The sequence below is a fragment of the Heteronotia binoei genome, chromosome 2, assembly GCF_032191835.1.
Source record: "Heteronotia binoei isolate CCM8104 ecotype False Entrance Well chromosome 2, APGP_CSIRO_Hbin_v1, whole genome shotgun sequence".
Lineage (NCBI taxonomy): Eukaryota > Metazoa > Chordata > Lepidosauria > Squamata > Gekkonidae > Heteronotia > Heteronotia binoei.
In genome coordinates, this window is record NC_083224.1 from 29,449,621 (window position 1) to 29,466,020 (window position 16,400).

At 43.6% G+C, this 16,400-nt stretch overlaps 1 protein-coding gene across 2 annotated transcripts in view; it reads right to left on the reverse strand.

The window, feature by feature from the left end:
• The window catches only part of VAPB (VAMP associated protein B and C), a 64,274-nt gene that overhangs the window by 11,362 nt on the left and 36,512 nt on the right, over window positions 1-16,400 (reverse strand). The window lies entirely within an intron of this gene.

Sequence of the window (16,400 nt, forward strand, 5' to 3'; positions counted from 1 at the left end):
AGATATTTTTTCGTTGACAAGTTTAGCTTGAATTTGGGAAACAAAACATTCAAACTTCCCATACCCCACCAAATTTACCAATTTAGATGTCTGGACTCTGCTGTTTAGCACTAAATAGCTTACAACATTGTTCTCCCTTCCTCCACTTTAGCTTTTCAACAACAGCCCTGTAAGGTAAGCTAAGGAAGGGGAAAGCATGTAAGACCGGCCCAAGGTCACCTAACAAGCTTCCTCAACAGAGTGGAGATTTGAACCTGGGTCTTCCAGATCATAGTCTGAGATAAACCAGGGTATCGTTCTTTTTTTTTTATGTTAACTGAACAGTTAACCTAAACACTTGTGAGAGCTTGCATAACGTATTTCTATAGAAGGAAATGCAGTTTAAAATACATAGTATGGCTGAGTTAGGCACGTATTCCTCAGGGCAATCTAAGTAAACAGCACCCCAAAGAGGAGACAAACAACACACTCCAAAATTAGCCACTAAGTGGATCAAGGTGTGCATCTCTCTGGATATTTAAGACGACTTTAAAGATTCTATGCCAACAGAGCTGCCTGAATGGAACCCAAGGACAGTGCTCTGGAACCATTCCAATGAGGATCATTCTGCCAGTATCAGCCTGGCTGAACGTTGCACTAGTACAACCGGCATGGCCATATTATGAACCAACAAGCACCATTATCACCAGATGCAACGCAGCAGAGACATACAAAGCAGTTCAGTTCAGGACAGACAAAAGAAACCCTTCTTTACACAACGCATAGCTAAATTGCAGAACTCACTGACATAGAAGGAGAGGAGGAGATTGGATTTATACCCCGCCCTTTGCTAGCCAAAGGAGTCTCAGAGCAGCTTACAAATCTCCTTTCCCTTCCCCTCCCCACAACAGACACCCTGTGAGGTAGGTGGGGCTGAGAGAGCTCTCCCAGAACTGCTCTTGAGCAGAACAGCCTTGAGAGAACTTGTGGCTGACCCAAGGTCATATCAGCAGGTGCATATGGAGGAGTGCAGAATCAAACCCAGTTCTCCCAGATAAGAGCCCGCGCACTTAACCACTACACCAAACTGGCTGTCAGTAGGATGAGGCAATGGCTGCTAACCTGGAAGTCTTTAACAGGACAGTGAACAAATTCATGGAGGATGCGGCTATCAATGGCTATTTGTCATAATGGATACCTACTCCCTCTAGTACCAGAGGCAGTATACCTTTATATCAGTTGGTGGGGGGGCAAGGGTGAGAGGATGCTATTGCAGTCCTCCTGCTTGTGGGGGGCTTCCTAGACATAGTTGGTTGGCCACTGTGTGAACAGAATGCTAGACTTTTTTTTTTTAGTTTATTGAATACAGGAAGGTTACAATAATAGATTAGAATTGTTCCATTCAGATAAAGTAAAAATAATAATGATAAATAAAAACAATTCTTTACGGGATTGATACAGTACCAAAGGCACTAGGATATGTATGTATGTGTGTATAGGCATCAATAATTTATACATAAAGTAGTATTGCTTAATACTAATTATTTTAAATTTTAATAAAGACATTCTTGTCACATATTAACAAAAATTTGTCTCCTTTAGGCATATAAAAGTAAATTAGGATAAAGATGACTGGGTAGGTAGTATTTGAATGTGGAAATCTGCCATTCAAATTCTAAAACAGGAAACCGTTTATCTAACAAGCTGGAAACGCCAAGTGAGGAGTCTATACTATTTAATATGTCAACTACTTTATCCATAGTTAAGAAAGTCCATATTTTAGCCCGCCATTGGGCTAGAGAGGGGGTTTCTTCGGTTTTCCATATAGAAGCAATTAGCAACTTAACAGAATGCTGGACGTGATGGTCCTTTGGTCTCATCTAGCTCTTCTTATGCTACGTGGCACAGAAACTACTGAACTGGATGTAAGGCACAGTGACAGTGATGGCACATAATCAGAACTGATGACAAGCCTGAACATTTGACAGGCAGCTGAATGTTATAACGGAAGTGCTGTTGACAGCAGCGAGACAAGGCGAGCTTGACTCCAGAAACTTTACACCAGATGAAGCTGAAATCTCATTCTAAGTGATGAACAGGAAAACCTTACGGAAACTTTTAAGCTGCCTTTTTTCTGGAACTATCCCTAGGTGCGTAAGTATGGTTTAAAATACTCAAGATTACAGCATCGACTTGTCATATTTAAACTGCAGGTCAAGGAATCCTTGGGTTTTTTGGTGAGACGACTGCTGATGGATGACAAGTTCCCCTGACAGTTAATCCTTCCCCTACAACATGGAAATGTTTTGGAGATCTACGGAGGGGAATCTGTCTTGCCTACTATGCAAGATCTCAGGTGTGTTTATCTCCCTGCCTGCAATTGAAAGGTCAGGATGCAGCGAAAGGACAAAAACCAAAGGGTTTTTGGTCCGTTGCTCGGAACCTAGGGGCTTTCTGCCAGCCATCCTAGTGAAACATAACCTGTCCAGGATGCTTTCAGCTTGATTATTTAAATTATGTTGTTTAATTTTGCCTGGAAATTTTAGTAAGCTGCTGTGGGAGAAATGTAACGTACCAAGGGCATCAACAGAGTTCATCTTCCATTCTCAAGCAGCCACAGACCTTTGTGAGGTGTGTGCATACCCTGGAACGTGGTAAGTCTTGATTTTTAACTTTCTCCCACCATCATTTTTCAAAGTTTTATGAAGGCAGGTGAAAGCAGTGGTTCTCCATTAGGAACTCAAGTCTCATGTCTGCTTTTGGATGGAGACTTTTCTTCTTCTTCTTCATTTCAGAAGGGAATGAAGTGCCAACATTTTTAAGCTAACTCTTCATTTTTAAGCTGAAGAGTGCAGTCTTCAGCTTAAAAAATACCAGTTGTTCTACATTAGGAACTCAAGGCTCATGTCTGCTTTTGGACGAAGAGAACTACAATTCACTTGCAGCAATCATGACAGCAAATGCTGTGCGAGTAAAAAGTCAGTGCAGACCAATATACCCTCTGAGCTGTGGAGTCTTGCAAGCAAAAATTCTACTGGTACTAAAGTTGTGAGCTACTGCATTGCTCTGGGGTCATTCTTCCTTAGCTAAGACAAAAATGTGTGAGCCACAGGCTAAAAAACTAAGTTCACATTAACTCATCCTAAAAGGGAACACCGGTGCAGACACAGCGAGAAGTGTGGCATGTACAGGCTCTTTGGTGTACATAACTGTTGCGGGCTAGCAGATTTCTAGGAGTATTAAGCTACATGCAGTAAAAAGAAAAGAAAGGAAGCAAGCACTGAAGAAACTGACCACTCAAAGTAGTCAAACTTCAGTACGTTTGCACGTCTTTTTCCTTAAGCCTACTCAATGCAATAAGTTTAAAGGCAATCATGGCACTCAAACTGATTTCTTTCCAGCCTGCACTACTGATTCACATAATCCTAAATGCTGGGTAAAAAAAAAGATGGCTCAAGAAATTTCTCATACCCAAATATCCAAAGTGGAACCGGAGGGGGGGGGGGGGGGGAGAGAGACATGACTTGTCTACCAAGTTAGTAGACTACATTTTTTTTCCCTACGGGGGCTTAGTATTTGTTATGTAAAAAAAGAATGTGCAGTAAAGCTGCTAGACAGCAAAGGAAAGTCACAGCCAAAACTCCAAGGAGAACAAAGCTTAAGTCCGTGCCACCGTGCGAAGGCGCCTGCACAGACTAAGCTGTTGCCAAGAGCAACAGACTACTACCAAGAGCTGCAAAGGTAACCATGAGACAGTTGATTTTTACAGCCCAGAAGCATTTTTAAGAACATGGGACAGTCTACATGAGCACTGCTATTAAGCTTACCCAGAGTCTGCAGTTTAGCATGTCACAATCAGGCAATTTGACCTAACTCTTCCTGCAAAATAAAACCAGCTTTCAAAACTATGCAATGCTTGATAGCAAGGCAGTAAAGATTTCAGATCTGCACGCCTTCTCCTCCGCTGACAAGCTGGCTTCCTCTTCTCACTCAATAGATGCTATTCCAGAGCCTCATGTATGTCATGTGGCTGCAGCCGCATCAAAAGCTGTGCAGTGCAATTCCTGCTCTGACGAAGCCCTTTTCTCCCTCTGCTACTGTGTGCAGCTGGCCGAGTAATCCAGTTAGTTGCTTCAGGGATGGTCTGGGTTACAGGTAAAAGGGTCAAGGCAATCTCCAATGCAGCACGACAGGACATAAAGGACACAGTAGCACTTGGTCAGCTGTCCCGAAGGCTTGAGCCAGACAGAAAAGAAAGATGGGCATTGCACTGGGTTCTCGTCATACCAGCAAGAAGGGGTGCCACATATATCAAACTACTAAGCTGATATTGGGTTGGATCCACCAGATCATTGCCAAAGGTGGAAGGGTTTCAGCCCATAGGCAGCAGTTTTCTCTCAGTATCATAATGCCCCTGTATAAATCAATGGTGTAGCCTCATTTGGAGTACTGTGTACAATTCTGGTCACCGCACCTCAAAAAAGATATTATAGCATTGGAGAAAGTCCAGAAAGTAACTAGAATGATTAAAGGGTTGGAACACTTTCCCTATGAAGAAAGGTTAAAACGCTTTCAGCTTGGAGAAACATCGACTGTGGGGTGACATGATAGAGGTTTACAAGATTATGCATGGGACAGAGAAAGTAGAGAAAGAACTACTTTTCTCCATTTCTCACAATATGAGATCTCGTGGGCACTCAATGAAATTGCTGAGCAGTTGGGTTAGAATGGATAAAAGGAAGTACTTGTAGCTGCCCACAGGAGATGGTGGCAGCTACAAGCATAGACAGCTTCAAGAGGGAATTGGATAAACATAAAGAGCAGAGGTCTATCAGCGACTATTAGCCACAGCATATTGTTGGAACTCTGGTTTGGAGCAAGTGATGCTATGTATTTTTGGTGCTTGGGAGGGGCAACAGTGGGAGGGCTTCTAGTGTCCTGGCACCACTGATGGATCTCCTGATGGCACCTGGGTTTTTTGGCCACTGAGTGACACAGAGTGTTGGACAGGATGGGCCATTGGCCTGATCCAACATGGCTTCTCTTTTGTTCTCTCCACCTGTTCTACTATAGCTCAAGATGTGCCCTGAAAGGCTGTTCTGGGGGTCCCCTCTTCCTCTAGGGACAGCAGTTGGGGTAGAAGACTGGGGTCAACAGCAGAACAGGAAAAATCATGCTCATGTTCTGCAGGTGAAAATCCTTCCGCTCACAGAAATACTCTAGTGCAGGTGTGTCAAACATGCGACCCAGGGGCCAAATCAGGCCCTTGGAGGGCTCCTATCAGGCCCCCGAACAACTGGCTGTTCTTCTCCCTCTCTCTTGCTTCCTTCTGCATAACAGCTTGCTTTGTAAGGCTTGCTCAACAGCACAGGAGTTACGGAGCAAAGTCTCTATTTTCTCCATTGGCTGAGGCTCCTCCTTTGGGGAGGAAGGGGGGAAAGATAACTTGCTTTGCCAGGTTCTCTCAATTACACAGCAGAGCTACTGAGCCAAGCCTCTCTTCCTTCTATTGGCTGAGGCTTCTCCCCCTTTTGGCCCCCTGGGGAAGGAAGGAAAGAGCCAGAGCTTCCTTTGGTCAGTTCCCTGGATCACACGGGAGAGATAAAAGAAAGCACCTTTAAGACCAACGAGTGATAATGTTTTAAGCACATTTTATGTTAAAGTTTAAAAAAAAAACCCCTTTAATTGTGTTTGTGTCCTTTATAAAGTTTATTTCTCTGCTACCTAATCTGAAATAGGTACACACATGGTCTGGCTCAACATGGCTCAGCCCAACAAGGTCTCATTTACATCAGATTCGGCCCTCCTAACAAATGAGTTCGACATCCCTGCTCCAGTGGATCGAAGCCTGCTGGGTGACGATGCAGAAGCTGACACTGTGAGAACTGAAGGCACCCCTGTGAAGAGGTACATTATTTTACACAATAGGTGTGTATAAAATAAAGCAAAATATTGCTGTTTTACCAATTTGCTAGCACATCTTTAGATCTCAGTACCTGCTAGACCGATGCAATTAAATAAAAATCAGGAAACTCACACCACTTACATAAGATTAGTCCATTTAACACAGGGGTGTCAAACATGCAGCCCGGGGTCCAAATCAGGCCCCCAGAGAGCTCCTATCAGGCCCCCAAGCAAGTCTGCTTTCTTCTCCCTCTCTCTTGCTTCCTTCAGTTATCAGAGACTGTTAAACAAAATACTGCAAGAGTGCTAATCTTTTAAGCATGTTTTATTTAAAGAGTTTTTTAAAAGATCTTTAATCGTGTTTGCCTGTGTCCTTTATAAAGTTTCTGTCCCCATTACCTGGCATTACATTTCATGACACACATCGCCTGGCCCGACGAGGTCTCATTTATGTCAGATTTGGTCCTCATAACAAATGAGTTCAACACCCCTGATCTAACACGTTACTCATGTAAATGTCCACTATTGGTCAATTCAGGTGGTGATGGGGGTACTGGCCATTAAGGCCACCATGGAAAATGCCAATGGGTTGATATAGCCTAGTGGGTCATCTCTTCAACCAGAGTCCACACTGGTGGACTTCCTGAAGACACCTTTTCCGGCCACTGTGTGACAGAGTGTTAGACTAGATGGGCGACTGGCCTGATCCAACATGGCTTCTCTTATGTTCTTATGTGGCCCTCACTCCACATGTAGCAACAGCTGCTGCCATAGCAAGCCGGTGGCCCTTCTCCTGTGTGGAGAGGGAGAGCAGCTGTTATAAGCTGGCAACCAAGCCACACAGAGAAGCCAGTATTGTGAACCAGGGCCTTGCATCAGCCACCAGCAGCCTAACTAGCAAGTGAACTGGCTGCCCGAGGGAGCTGCTGTCCTCACAGTGAGCAAGCTAGCTGCCCGATTTCCTTCTTTTCTCATCTCTACTGGGGGGGGGGGGCAGAGGCAGGGTGTTCCGAGGCCCAATTTTTTTTTCCTATCAGGCCCCCGAACAATTCAAATGTCCCAATTCAAAAAAGCTTTGAAGGCTTTCTTAAGCTCTTCTGCATATCTATGTACTGACAGCTGCCAAGGTGATCGCTACAGACTGGTTTAGATCACAATTAACGAATTGGCTGAGGTGAAAGACATTTTTGGAAAGAAGGGGGAGTTAAAAATGATATGAAATTGTTGCAGAACATGTGTAGTCGAGCAGAAAGAGGCCATAATGTAAGTGCCTGGTTAAAGTTTTATAATGAGTAATACACCCTCCCGACTGGAGCTCAAAGAAGCTCAAACTAAACCAACACATCCGTTCCGTGCATATGAGGCCAGGGTCAATCTCATCGACCAGTCAATGGATTTTGGGCAAATCCAAAGCTTTTTGTTTTGTTTTTTTTAAAAGTCCTTAGAGCTTCAAGCTCATGCTGCCAACTTAATTAACCAACACTGGGTAAATGGTCCAGAAAAAATACCTCATATCTTTTATGGGTGCGTGTTGCCTGCTGCCCACGCACACATTTACCAGACTGCAGAACTGAGAGTAGGCGATCAAGTCATTCTCACGGCAAAAAGGCAAGCGAGGAAGTCAGGGATGAGGGCTGCCCTCTGTCTAGCAGTGTTCCTGGGAATCCTCTGACCCCAGGGGAAAGAATTTCAAAGGGCACAGTGGGCTGCAGAGGGAAGAGGACAGACAAAGAGATTTCTGCTTACAGCATGTTGGATCTGCACCACTACCTCTGGCTCTGCTGTACCTGCTGGGGAGGGGCTGTTTTCAGTGGCAGAGCATCTGCTCGACATGCAGAAGGCGCCCGCTTCAATCTCTGGCATCTCCAGTTAAAAGGATCAGGTTGTAGGTGATGTGAAAGGCCCAGAGTTCCTGGAGAGCTGCTGCCAGTCTGAGTAGACAATACTGACCCTGATGGACCAATGGTCTGATTCAGTAAAGTTCAGTGACAGAAACAGCTTACATCCAAATGTTGAGCCTTTCTTCTCTCATACTTGGAAACCTCTAGCTTTTTCCCTCTTATAGCCTATGAGAGGGACAAAGCTAGAGGTTTCCAACTTTGGCTCAGTAAATGCCTGGAGGTTTGGGGTTTGAGGAGGGGAGGGACTTCAGCAGGGATGTGATGCTACAAAGTCCACTCTCTGAAGCGGCCATTTTCCTCCAGGGGAGCTGATCCCTCAGTAGTTGTAGTTCCAGGAAAACTCCAAGCCCCACATGGAAGTTTCTCCAATTGTTTCAAGTCACTTAATACAGGAGCCTGATTAGACCAAAGCATGACTCCTATGTCAGCTGCTTGAACGTTATCTACCAAGGACTGTGACAAAAGTAGATAGTCTATGAGTACATGTTTGAAATCTTGGTGAGAAATAGGTGTAGTCTCTCTCAGCCCCACCCACTTCACAGGGTGTCTGTTGTGGGGGGAGAAGATATAGGAGATTGTAAGCCGCTCTGAGACTCTGATTCAGGGAGAAGGGTGGGGTATAAATCTGCAATTCTTCTTCATTTTGGTGCAAATGTCACCAGATGTCACAGAGTCCATAATGAAGAATGACATCATGTAGTTTTATTTTAACCTTGTTTTTACTCTTTTTTGAAGGAGCTCCGGATCTGTCTCTTAATTTTATAATAGCCCCACAAGGAAGTTGACAACACTAGGTAAAGCTCTCCCATATACACCATCCTGAGTTCTAGTGAGGCAGGCTGACGTGTGATAAAGAACCTCCTAGAACTATCCTCTGAAGACTTATCTTGGGTATCCTATTCCACAGATGAAATGCTCTTATACTGTTAAGACACGGACCTAAATCCTAATGTTCCTTCATTCCACAGCTCACCACTTTCCATTCCACCCTGAGATCTTCTCTCTACATATGCCTCTTAATTTTTTCAACTTCTGTTTTAAGGAGCGCCCCCTTAAAAATGCTGCAGGCCATTTTTTCTTTTCTTTTTTTTGCATTTTGACAAATACTTCTAGTTGTGTTAAGACTCTGCCCGCCCCTGCCACTACATCAAGGGGACTTAAGAGGAGGCAATTATAGCAAGAACAGTACAGCGACATACAGGGTGAAAACAGAAAGCGCTGATTCAAGCAATTCTGCAACAGATCACAAGAATCGGCACGGATATGCTGACTGCGCTGTAAAGCTTTCGCCAGCAATTTCCTAAGGAGCGGATGCACATGCATGCAATGGACTCCTGAACCACAAGGCTAGAAAAGCCCTCCACTTCAGCATCTTGCATTTCAGTACACACAGTTTTATTGGAGGAAGAAAAGAAGGCGGGGGGGAGGGGAGAACTAGGGCTCTACTTGCTGCCGCATCACCAGAATGTATTGCATCACTTGTGCCACTCCTTGCTAAGCAGATCAGTGTGTGACAGAGTTAAAAGTCTAGATCTCACATGGGTTAAGCCTGAACCAAGTCACCCCCTCAGCATAACAGTCCCATAAGGAAACACCACAGTTAATTCTGATGTTATTTTTTCTTGGGAAGAGGAAAGTCTTTCCAAAACTGGAAAGATCATGCACCATTTGCCATTTTACCAGTGGCTTGTTTAAAAGATTCAAGTTTCACTTTCAACGATTTCTCTACCCAAGTACATAAGGTCAGGGGGTGGGGGAAGAAACCCTGAAAAAAATTACAGGAAGCTCTGAGGGGGGAGGGGGGAACCTCCTATGAAATATTTTCCCTTTTGGAATGGATGAGGTGTTTTCCAAGACAACTTTTAGACATTCAAAATGTGCAGCACGAAGTATCTCTGTAAGAATCTGTGGCATTAGGTTATGGTAGTTCTTAGGTCTACTGTAGAAAATACACACCGTATTTTCAATGGGATGTTGATTGCTAAAATGTGAATAATTTTGACAATACGCTATGATGAGTCCGATAATATATTATAAGGAGTTTCCATTTAGAAGTTTAACATGACCTATATAACCCAGACCAGCCCCATCTTGTTGGCTCTTGGAAGCTAAGCAGGGTGACCCTGGCTAATATTCGGAAGGGAGACCACCAAGGAAATCCAGGGTCTCAACGCAAAGGCAGGTAACAACAAACCATCTCTGAATGTCTCTTGCCTTGAAAACCCTATGAGGTTGCCGTAAGTCAGCGGTGACTCAACAGCAATGTTAAGATGTTTAGAAGTTCAACTTGATATCCAAACATGTTGGTAGTCTTATTGCAACTATTATGCTGTTTATACACACACACACACACCTAAACAGCATAATAGTTACATACAATAAGACTACCAACATGTTAGGATATCAAGTTGAACTTCTAAACTTCTTAACTATACATTTAATTTTAACTATATTATTAATTACAGTTAAAATTAAATGTATAGTGCATGTATTAGCAGCCCCATGGCGCAAAGTGGTAAAGCTGCAGTACTGCAGTCCCAAGCTCTTAGCTCATGAGCCGCGTTCAATCTCAGCGGAAGCTGGGTTCAGATAGCCAGCTCAAGGTTGACTCAGCCTTCCATCCTTCCGAGGTTGGTAAAATGAGTACCCAACTTGCTGGGGGGAAAGTGTAGATGTCTGGGGATGGCAATGGCAAACTATCCTATTAAAAAGTCTGCCGTGAAAACATCATAATATTAAAAAGGTAAAGGTAGCCCCCTGTGCAAGCACCAGTCATTTCCAACTCTGGGGTGACATCGCATCATGACATTTTCACAGCAGACTTTTTTATAGGGTGGTTTGCCATTGCCATCCCCAGTCATCTACACTTTCCCCCAGCAAGCTGGGTACTCATTTTGCCCATTTACTCATTTAATTAATTAAATACATATTTAATTTAAACTTTATCCCCCGCCCCGGTCTCTCTAATGGTGAAGACATGAGAAGGAAAACTAAATGCCCAAACAAAACCTCAGATTTCAGTGGTGTAACCATGTGCACACACAAGCAACCCCCTTCAGGGACTCTGATTCTTCCCAGCCAAATAACATTGCTGCCAGTGTAAGGGGTTAACTATGGTAGATACTAACTTAGCCCAAGAACTAAATTATCCTTCTACTATCCCTCAGTTTGCTTACGCACAGCCATGTTATGTCTATAAGGCCCATCGGCATAGCTACTGTAGTTTAGAATGAGCTGACCTTGACCTACCTCCTCTGCTGACCCTTTAATCAGTCCCTCTTCCAGGAAAAGGCATCAGTATCTTCTGCATATTGTGCCTGAGTCTCTAAAATGCTGCAGTGTTGTAAATTCTCTTTCTATTCCAACACCATGCAACTGAGCTAGCAAGTTGAAACATTCCTTTTTTTCTGTCCCAGAATACTGGAATTTAAACTCTTGGTTGGCTTTGGATGGCTTTAAGACAAATGAAAGAAGGGCAGAGACAGTCAATGGTAGAGGATTTTGATGTTTCATCCTTCCAAACTTATTGGTGGTTTATTTGGGGGGGGGGGGTGGCACATGGGTTTCTGCTAGCACAGAATTTTTAAAACTATTCATTAAGCTACCTTTACAGAAAGTTATGCAAGAAATTAAGACCACATGCTCAAGAAGCCACTGAAAGCACGCTATTTAAAATGATACAGGAAATATGGAAGCTATCAGACAGACTTAAACTGGTGAACCACCAACAGATGGAAGACAGCTGTGACAGATTCTGTTTTCTCTTTGCTGGATTTAAACTGCATTGATTGACATCCCAATTCTTTGATTTTAGCTTTCTAAATGGCTAACAAGTGCATTAGCTACAGCTGGAGCGAGCTGACAATTAAGCATCAACATCAATTTTAAGGGGGCAAAGCAGAACAAGCTTTTGCCTGACACTGACTTTGCAGTTATGTGATCCCTCCCTGGCTTTATTTGCAGTACAATTATAAGCATTAAGAGAGCCTGAAGGGCCCAGTTTCTCAGCCCTTCTATCTCCCTCAGCTTCTCCATTTGCAACTGAAAGACCACTTAAGAGTCATGAACACCAAAGCTGCAGTGCTAACAATCTACCAGATCAAACAAATGTGGCAGAGCAAACAAATGTTTCCTATATAAGTAACTGCTTAAGACAACCCCACCAGAACACATGGGGACAGAACAGGAGAGAACGAAGCAGCTTCTCTCACTTGCATCATGAGCTGAATAAAGTACCGTATTTTTCGCTCCATAAGACGCACCTGAGCATAAGACGCACCTAGTTTTTAGAGCTGTTTGTGTGAATTTAGAGGCATTTGTGTGAATTTTTGCAGTATTCGCTCCTTAAGACGCACACACTTTTCCCTCCACTTTTTTTGAGGGAAAAAGTGAGTCTTATGGTGCAAAAAATACGGTAATTTATGTCGACTAGGAGTGGTAACATGCCCTGCATGATGATGTCACCTAGAAATGACATCATCATGCCAGGCACATTGCGCTAGGGATTTGCAGTAAAACTGTATGGTACCATAGTCCCCCACCATAGAAGGGCTGAGAAACTAGGCCCTGAAAAACTAGCCCCTTGTCTCCCTGGGAATGCAAGAGAGGTACCAACTAAAAACATCTGCAAAGCTGGAATGTGACCTTGGAGAAAAGCAAGTGGTCTGGGAACTAATGCAAAGACTTTTGAACAGGAGAGAGTTAGGCGGGAGAAAGGATGAGCTGTTAACCTATAACCTATATCTGGACTGTCTCTTTCACTTATTGTCAGTGTGGCTAGGCAAGTAATCTTGTATACACCTGCTACAAGTGTTTGCTACCTGGTTGTTCATTAAAGTTACTTTTGCATCTACTCAAGAAGTCTTGTGATAGATTCTGGGCAAAACCTTGCACATACTAGAGTCAGAAAGAAAATACAGTGTAAGTTTATTTAACTGGTAAGAATGACTGCTTTTCTCCCCCACCCCTCTTCAGATCTTAACAAACTAACTGAACTGGGTGTTGAGAACACACATTTATAGCCCTACATCAGAGATCCTAACCTTAAGAGCCAGTGGGCAGCTTTGGAGTTCTGACACAGTGTGGTAGGCACAGCCACAAAATGGCTGCAGGAGGAGGTGGAGCCAGTTTACCTTCAGTCACATAGTGACTGTTCCTTGTTCTTTGCCGGCAGCTGCTGCCAAAGCAATGTCTTTAATAATGCGTACTATCAGATCTCCAGTGGCCAGTAAGACGCCTTGCTGGAAAAACCCCTGCATGTCCCATGGTGGGGAAAAATTCCACCCACTTTCTAAAAACACCTGTTGGGCACCAACAAAGGTGTTGCCTGGGTGCAGGGGTGGAAATCTAGCAGAAGCTCCTTTGCATATTAGGCCACACACCCCCTAATGTAGCCAATCCTCCAAGGGCTTACAAAAAAGAGCCTTGTAAGCTCTTGGAGGATTGGCTACATCAGGGGTGTGTGGCCTAATATGCAAAGGAGCTGCTGTTTGAATTCCACCCCTGCCTGGGCGCCATGGGGACCCCTACTAATACAAAAGGATGACTTGCTGCTCATCTTCTCTAAAACTTGAGCAAAAAGACAAGCTGAAGCTCCAGATGCATTTGCCCCTGATGAACACATCTGCAGCCTCTTGAACAAAACTTGTTCTTTCTTGGACTGTCTCTCCCAGCCCCTTCCCTCCACGAAAAGTAGAGAGTCTGCTACTAAATAATAATGGTTGCTATTGAGGTTTTTTTTTTCTTTTTAACAGACAGGACACAAAAATGCAGGGGCCGTTTCTCTGCCGCCACCCCGCTGCTGTTACAATTACAGCAGAGCTTAAATCATTTTTTTTTAAGTACAGAAACGCAGTAAAGTGGCTCGCTTGGTAATACAGCACAAGCCCCCTGACACAAGTCCCATACTCCTAGCTATGAAGCATTCAGATTTACAGGCTGAGCATTTCTGGAGAGCAAAGAGATTTATAATTTCAAACAGAGGGAATTAACAGCCTCATTCCAGCATCCCAGGACTGTTCCCATAGCTCTACTGAGAGACTCTGGAGCCATTTTATCTTCCTGCCCAGACACTGAACAAACTTAGCTGCCAAGAATGTATGTACCAGCAAGTACACTGTAAAACAGCATCACAGCTGGCTCCTTAGAATATAAAATGAGGCCTGGATTGTAACAGGATATTGGAACACCACCGAACTTGCAGCATTTCTCATTCATATTAAAAGTATGTGTAACTGCATGGTGCCCTTTGACAAAGCTGATTTTATCATTAGAGCAGGCAACAGCCAAACTGATTGAATAATATTTCTGTCTATCCTATTAAGCATTTGAAAACCATGCACTAGCTTGAACAGAAGTGCTACAAGGTCACAACTATACAACTGCTATTCTACAAATTAAGCTGCCCTTGAAATCAATTGGGAAAAGGGGAGGGGGGGATAATGAAGCATATCTGTATTAACAAACCATCGCCCTAGCAAAATTGAGCAATTTTAAATCCCATTGATTTCAACTGGAGAGATCTGAAGCGTGGGTTTAATTCTCTCTCTAAAAATCAATGGGAAGTGCCTTGCGTTATCTCCAAGCTTCAAAAACGCAGAGAGAACTGATGCTGAATAGGCTTTAAGTTTACCTATTCTTATTCAGCATCTATCCCTATTTTTTTACTCAATACCTGTTCTTATTTGACATGCTGTTATTAAGGTTGTTGCAAGTTTCAGCAGATCTCTCTGTGATGGAAAAGTCAGAGTTGTCCTTCTGCAGTTATAGACAATCACACTTGAAAAGGGGAAGACGGAGGATGACTTGAATGTGAAAAGAGGAGAGGAAAAAAAGTTTAACAGCAGACCAAAGGTGAGTCAGGTAGAAAATTAGTTAGGAGGCATTCTGGTGAGGCAGTAGGGACTTTAGGTGTCTGACAGGCAGGTAGGACCTGCATGCTGTTCCTTCTGAAAACAGCTAAAAGACAAAAACATATCTAATCTGTATTTACGAGTCTGTTCCTCTCACAGATCTCAAGCGGGGTCCTCCAATGACATGGCGCCCTTGCAACACTTTTTCTGGTGCCCAACAGGTGTTTTTAGAAAGTGGGTGGAGCTTTTTCCCCACCATGGGACATATGGGATTTTTTCCCAGCAAGGCATTTAATCAGCTACTGGAGAACTGATTGTACACATTATTAAAGACATTGCTTTGGCAGCAGCTGCTGGCACAGCACAAGGAACAGTCATCACGTGACTGAAGGTAAACTGTGGCTCCACCTCCTGCTGCAGCCATTTTGTTGCTGTGCCCACCACACTGTGTCAGAAGTCTAGAGATGCCCGCTGGCTCAAAAAGGTTGGCGACCTGATCTAGCACTATAAATGCATACTCTCAAGACCCAGCTCACAGTTACTTTGTTATGTTAGGATCTGAACAGGAGTAGAGGTAGAAAAGCAATCATTCTTACCAGTTAAATAAATTTATACTGTGTGTGTTTTTTGTGACTCAAGCATGAGTTACCTTCAGCATCATAACCTAGCGGTAATCATAAATCTAGAGAAAGCTATTCTGGTGTATACAATATCTGTCCCCTTAGGGATTAGTCAGTTCAACAAATATATCTTTCCCATAGCCCTGAGCACCCTGGAAATCAGAAATGGTGGGTGTGATTGTTGAAACAGGACACCCAGGGACTTCTCAGTTTGGCATAAAGGACTTGGAGAATATATGAAAATATAAAGATGGGCTTGACATAAGAGAACCCAAACTGGATCAGGCATCCAGTCCAACGCTCTGTGTCACACAGTGGCCAAAAAAACCAGGTGCCATCAGGAGGTCCATCAGTGGGGCCAGGACAATGGGCCTTGGATCAGGAGTAGGTCATCATGACAACCCTGCTCACGGTATTGAAAACAAATGAGACACAGATCCCTCATGCAGGTCAGCTGCTACAACATGCCACAGAACTACAAAATATTCTGTTTCAGTTATATACATCTTAGACTTTAACTGAACCAAACAAATTATGAATGTTCCAGCTTAGGGACTTAGAGCATCTTTCTTATACCTCTTCCTGGATTTCTTGCCCATCCAAACAAAAAGCAGAATAAGGCAGCATGGATGAATAGGCACAGTGCTCTATTTCTACTTGCATGGAGCTGCATCTACAGAGGATACAAACTAAACTGTGTTCGCAGGCAACGACAACAAAAGGAACTTTAGATTATGCAATATATTAAAGTATTCTATCCAGTTTTATAAGTCCTTTTCAAGATGCACTGGTGGGGGAGGAGGTGTCCTCTCCACATCATCTGCACAGAGGTCAATGAACATTATACGCCCACAAAACCAGGATGCAGAGAATTTAATTCAAAAAACCATGTCAATCGTTTAATACCTGCCCCCCCCCCCCCCCAAAGACTGGAAGTCTCCCAGGACAACAGGCAATATCTCCAGCAGCTCCCTGCTTATATCTACTGTTAGAATCCTAAGGGCACGGGGGTCTCATAGTTAAAAGATGAAATACCTGAGCCACACTAACTTAATGTGGGAATGGACAGTCATATAAATTCAGCTTTACATTAATCCAACCCCTTGTTCCCAGTCTGTTCTATTTTCCACTACAATGGTAAATCC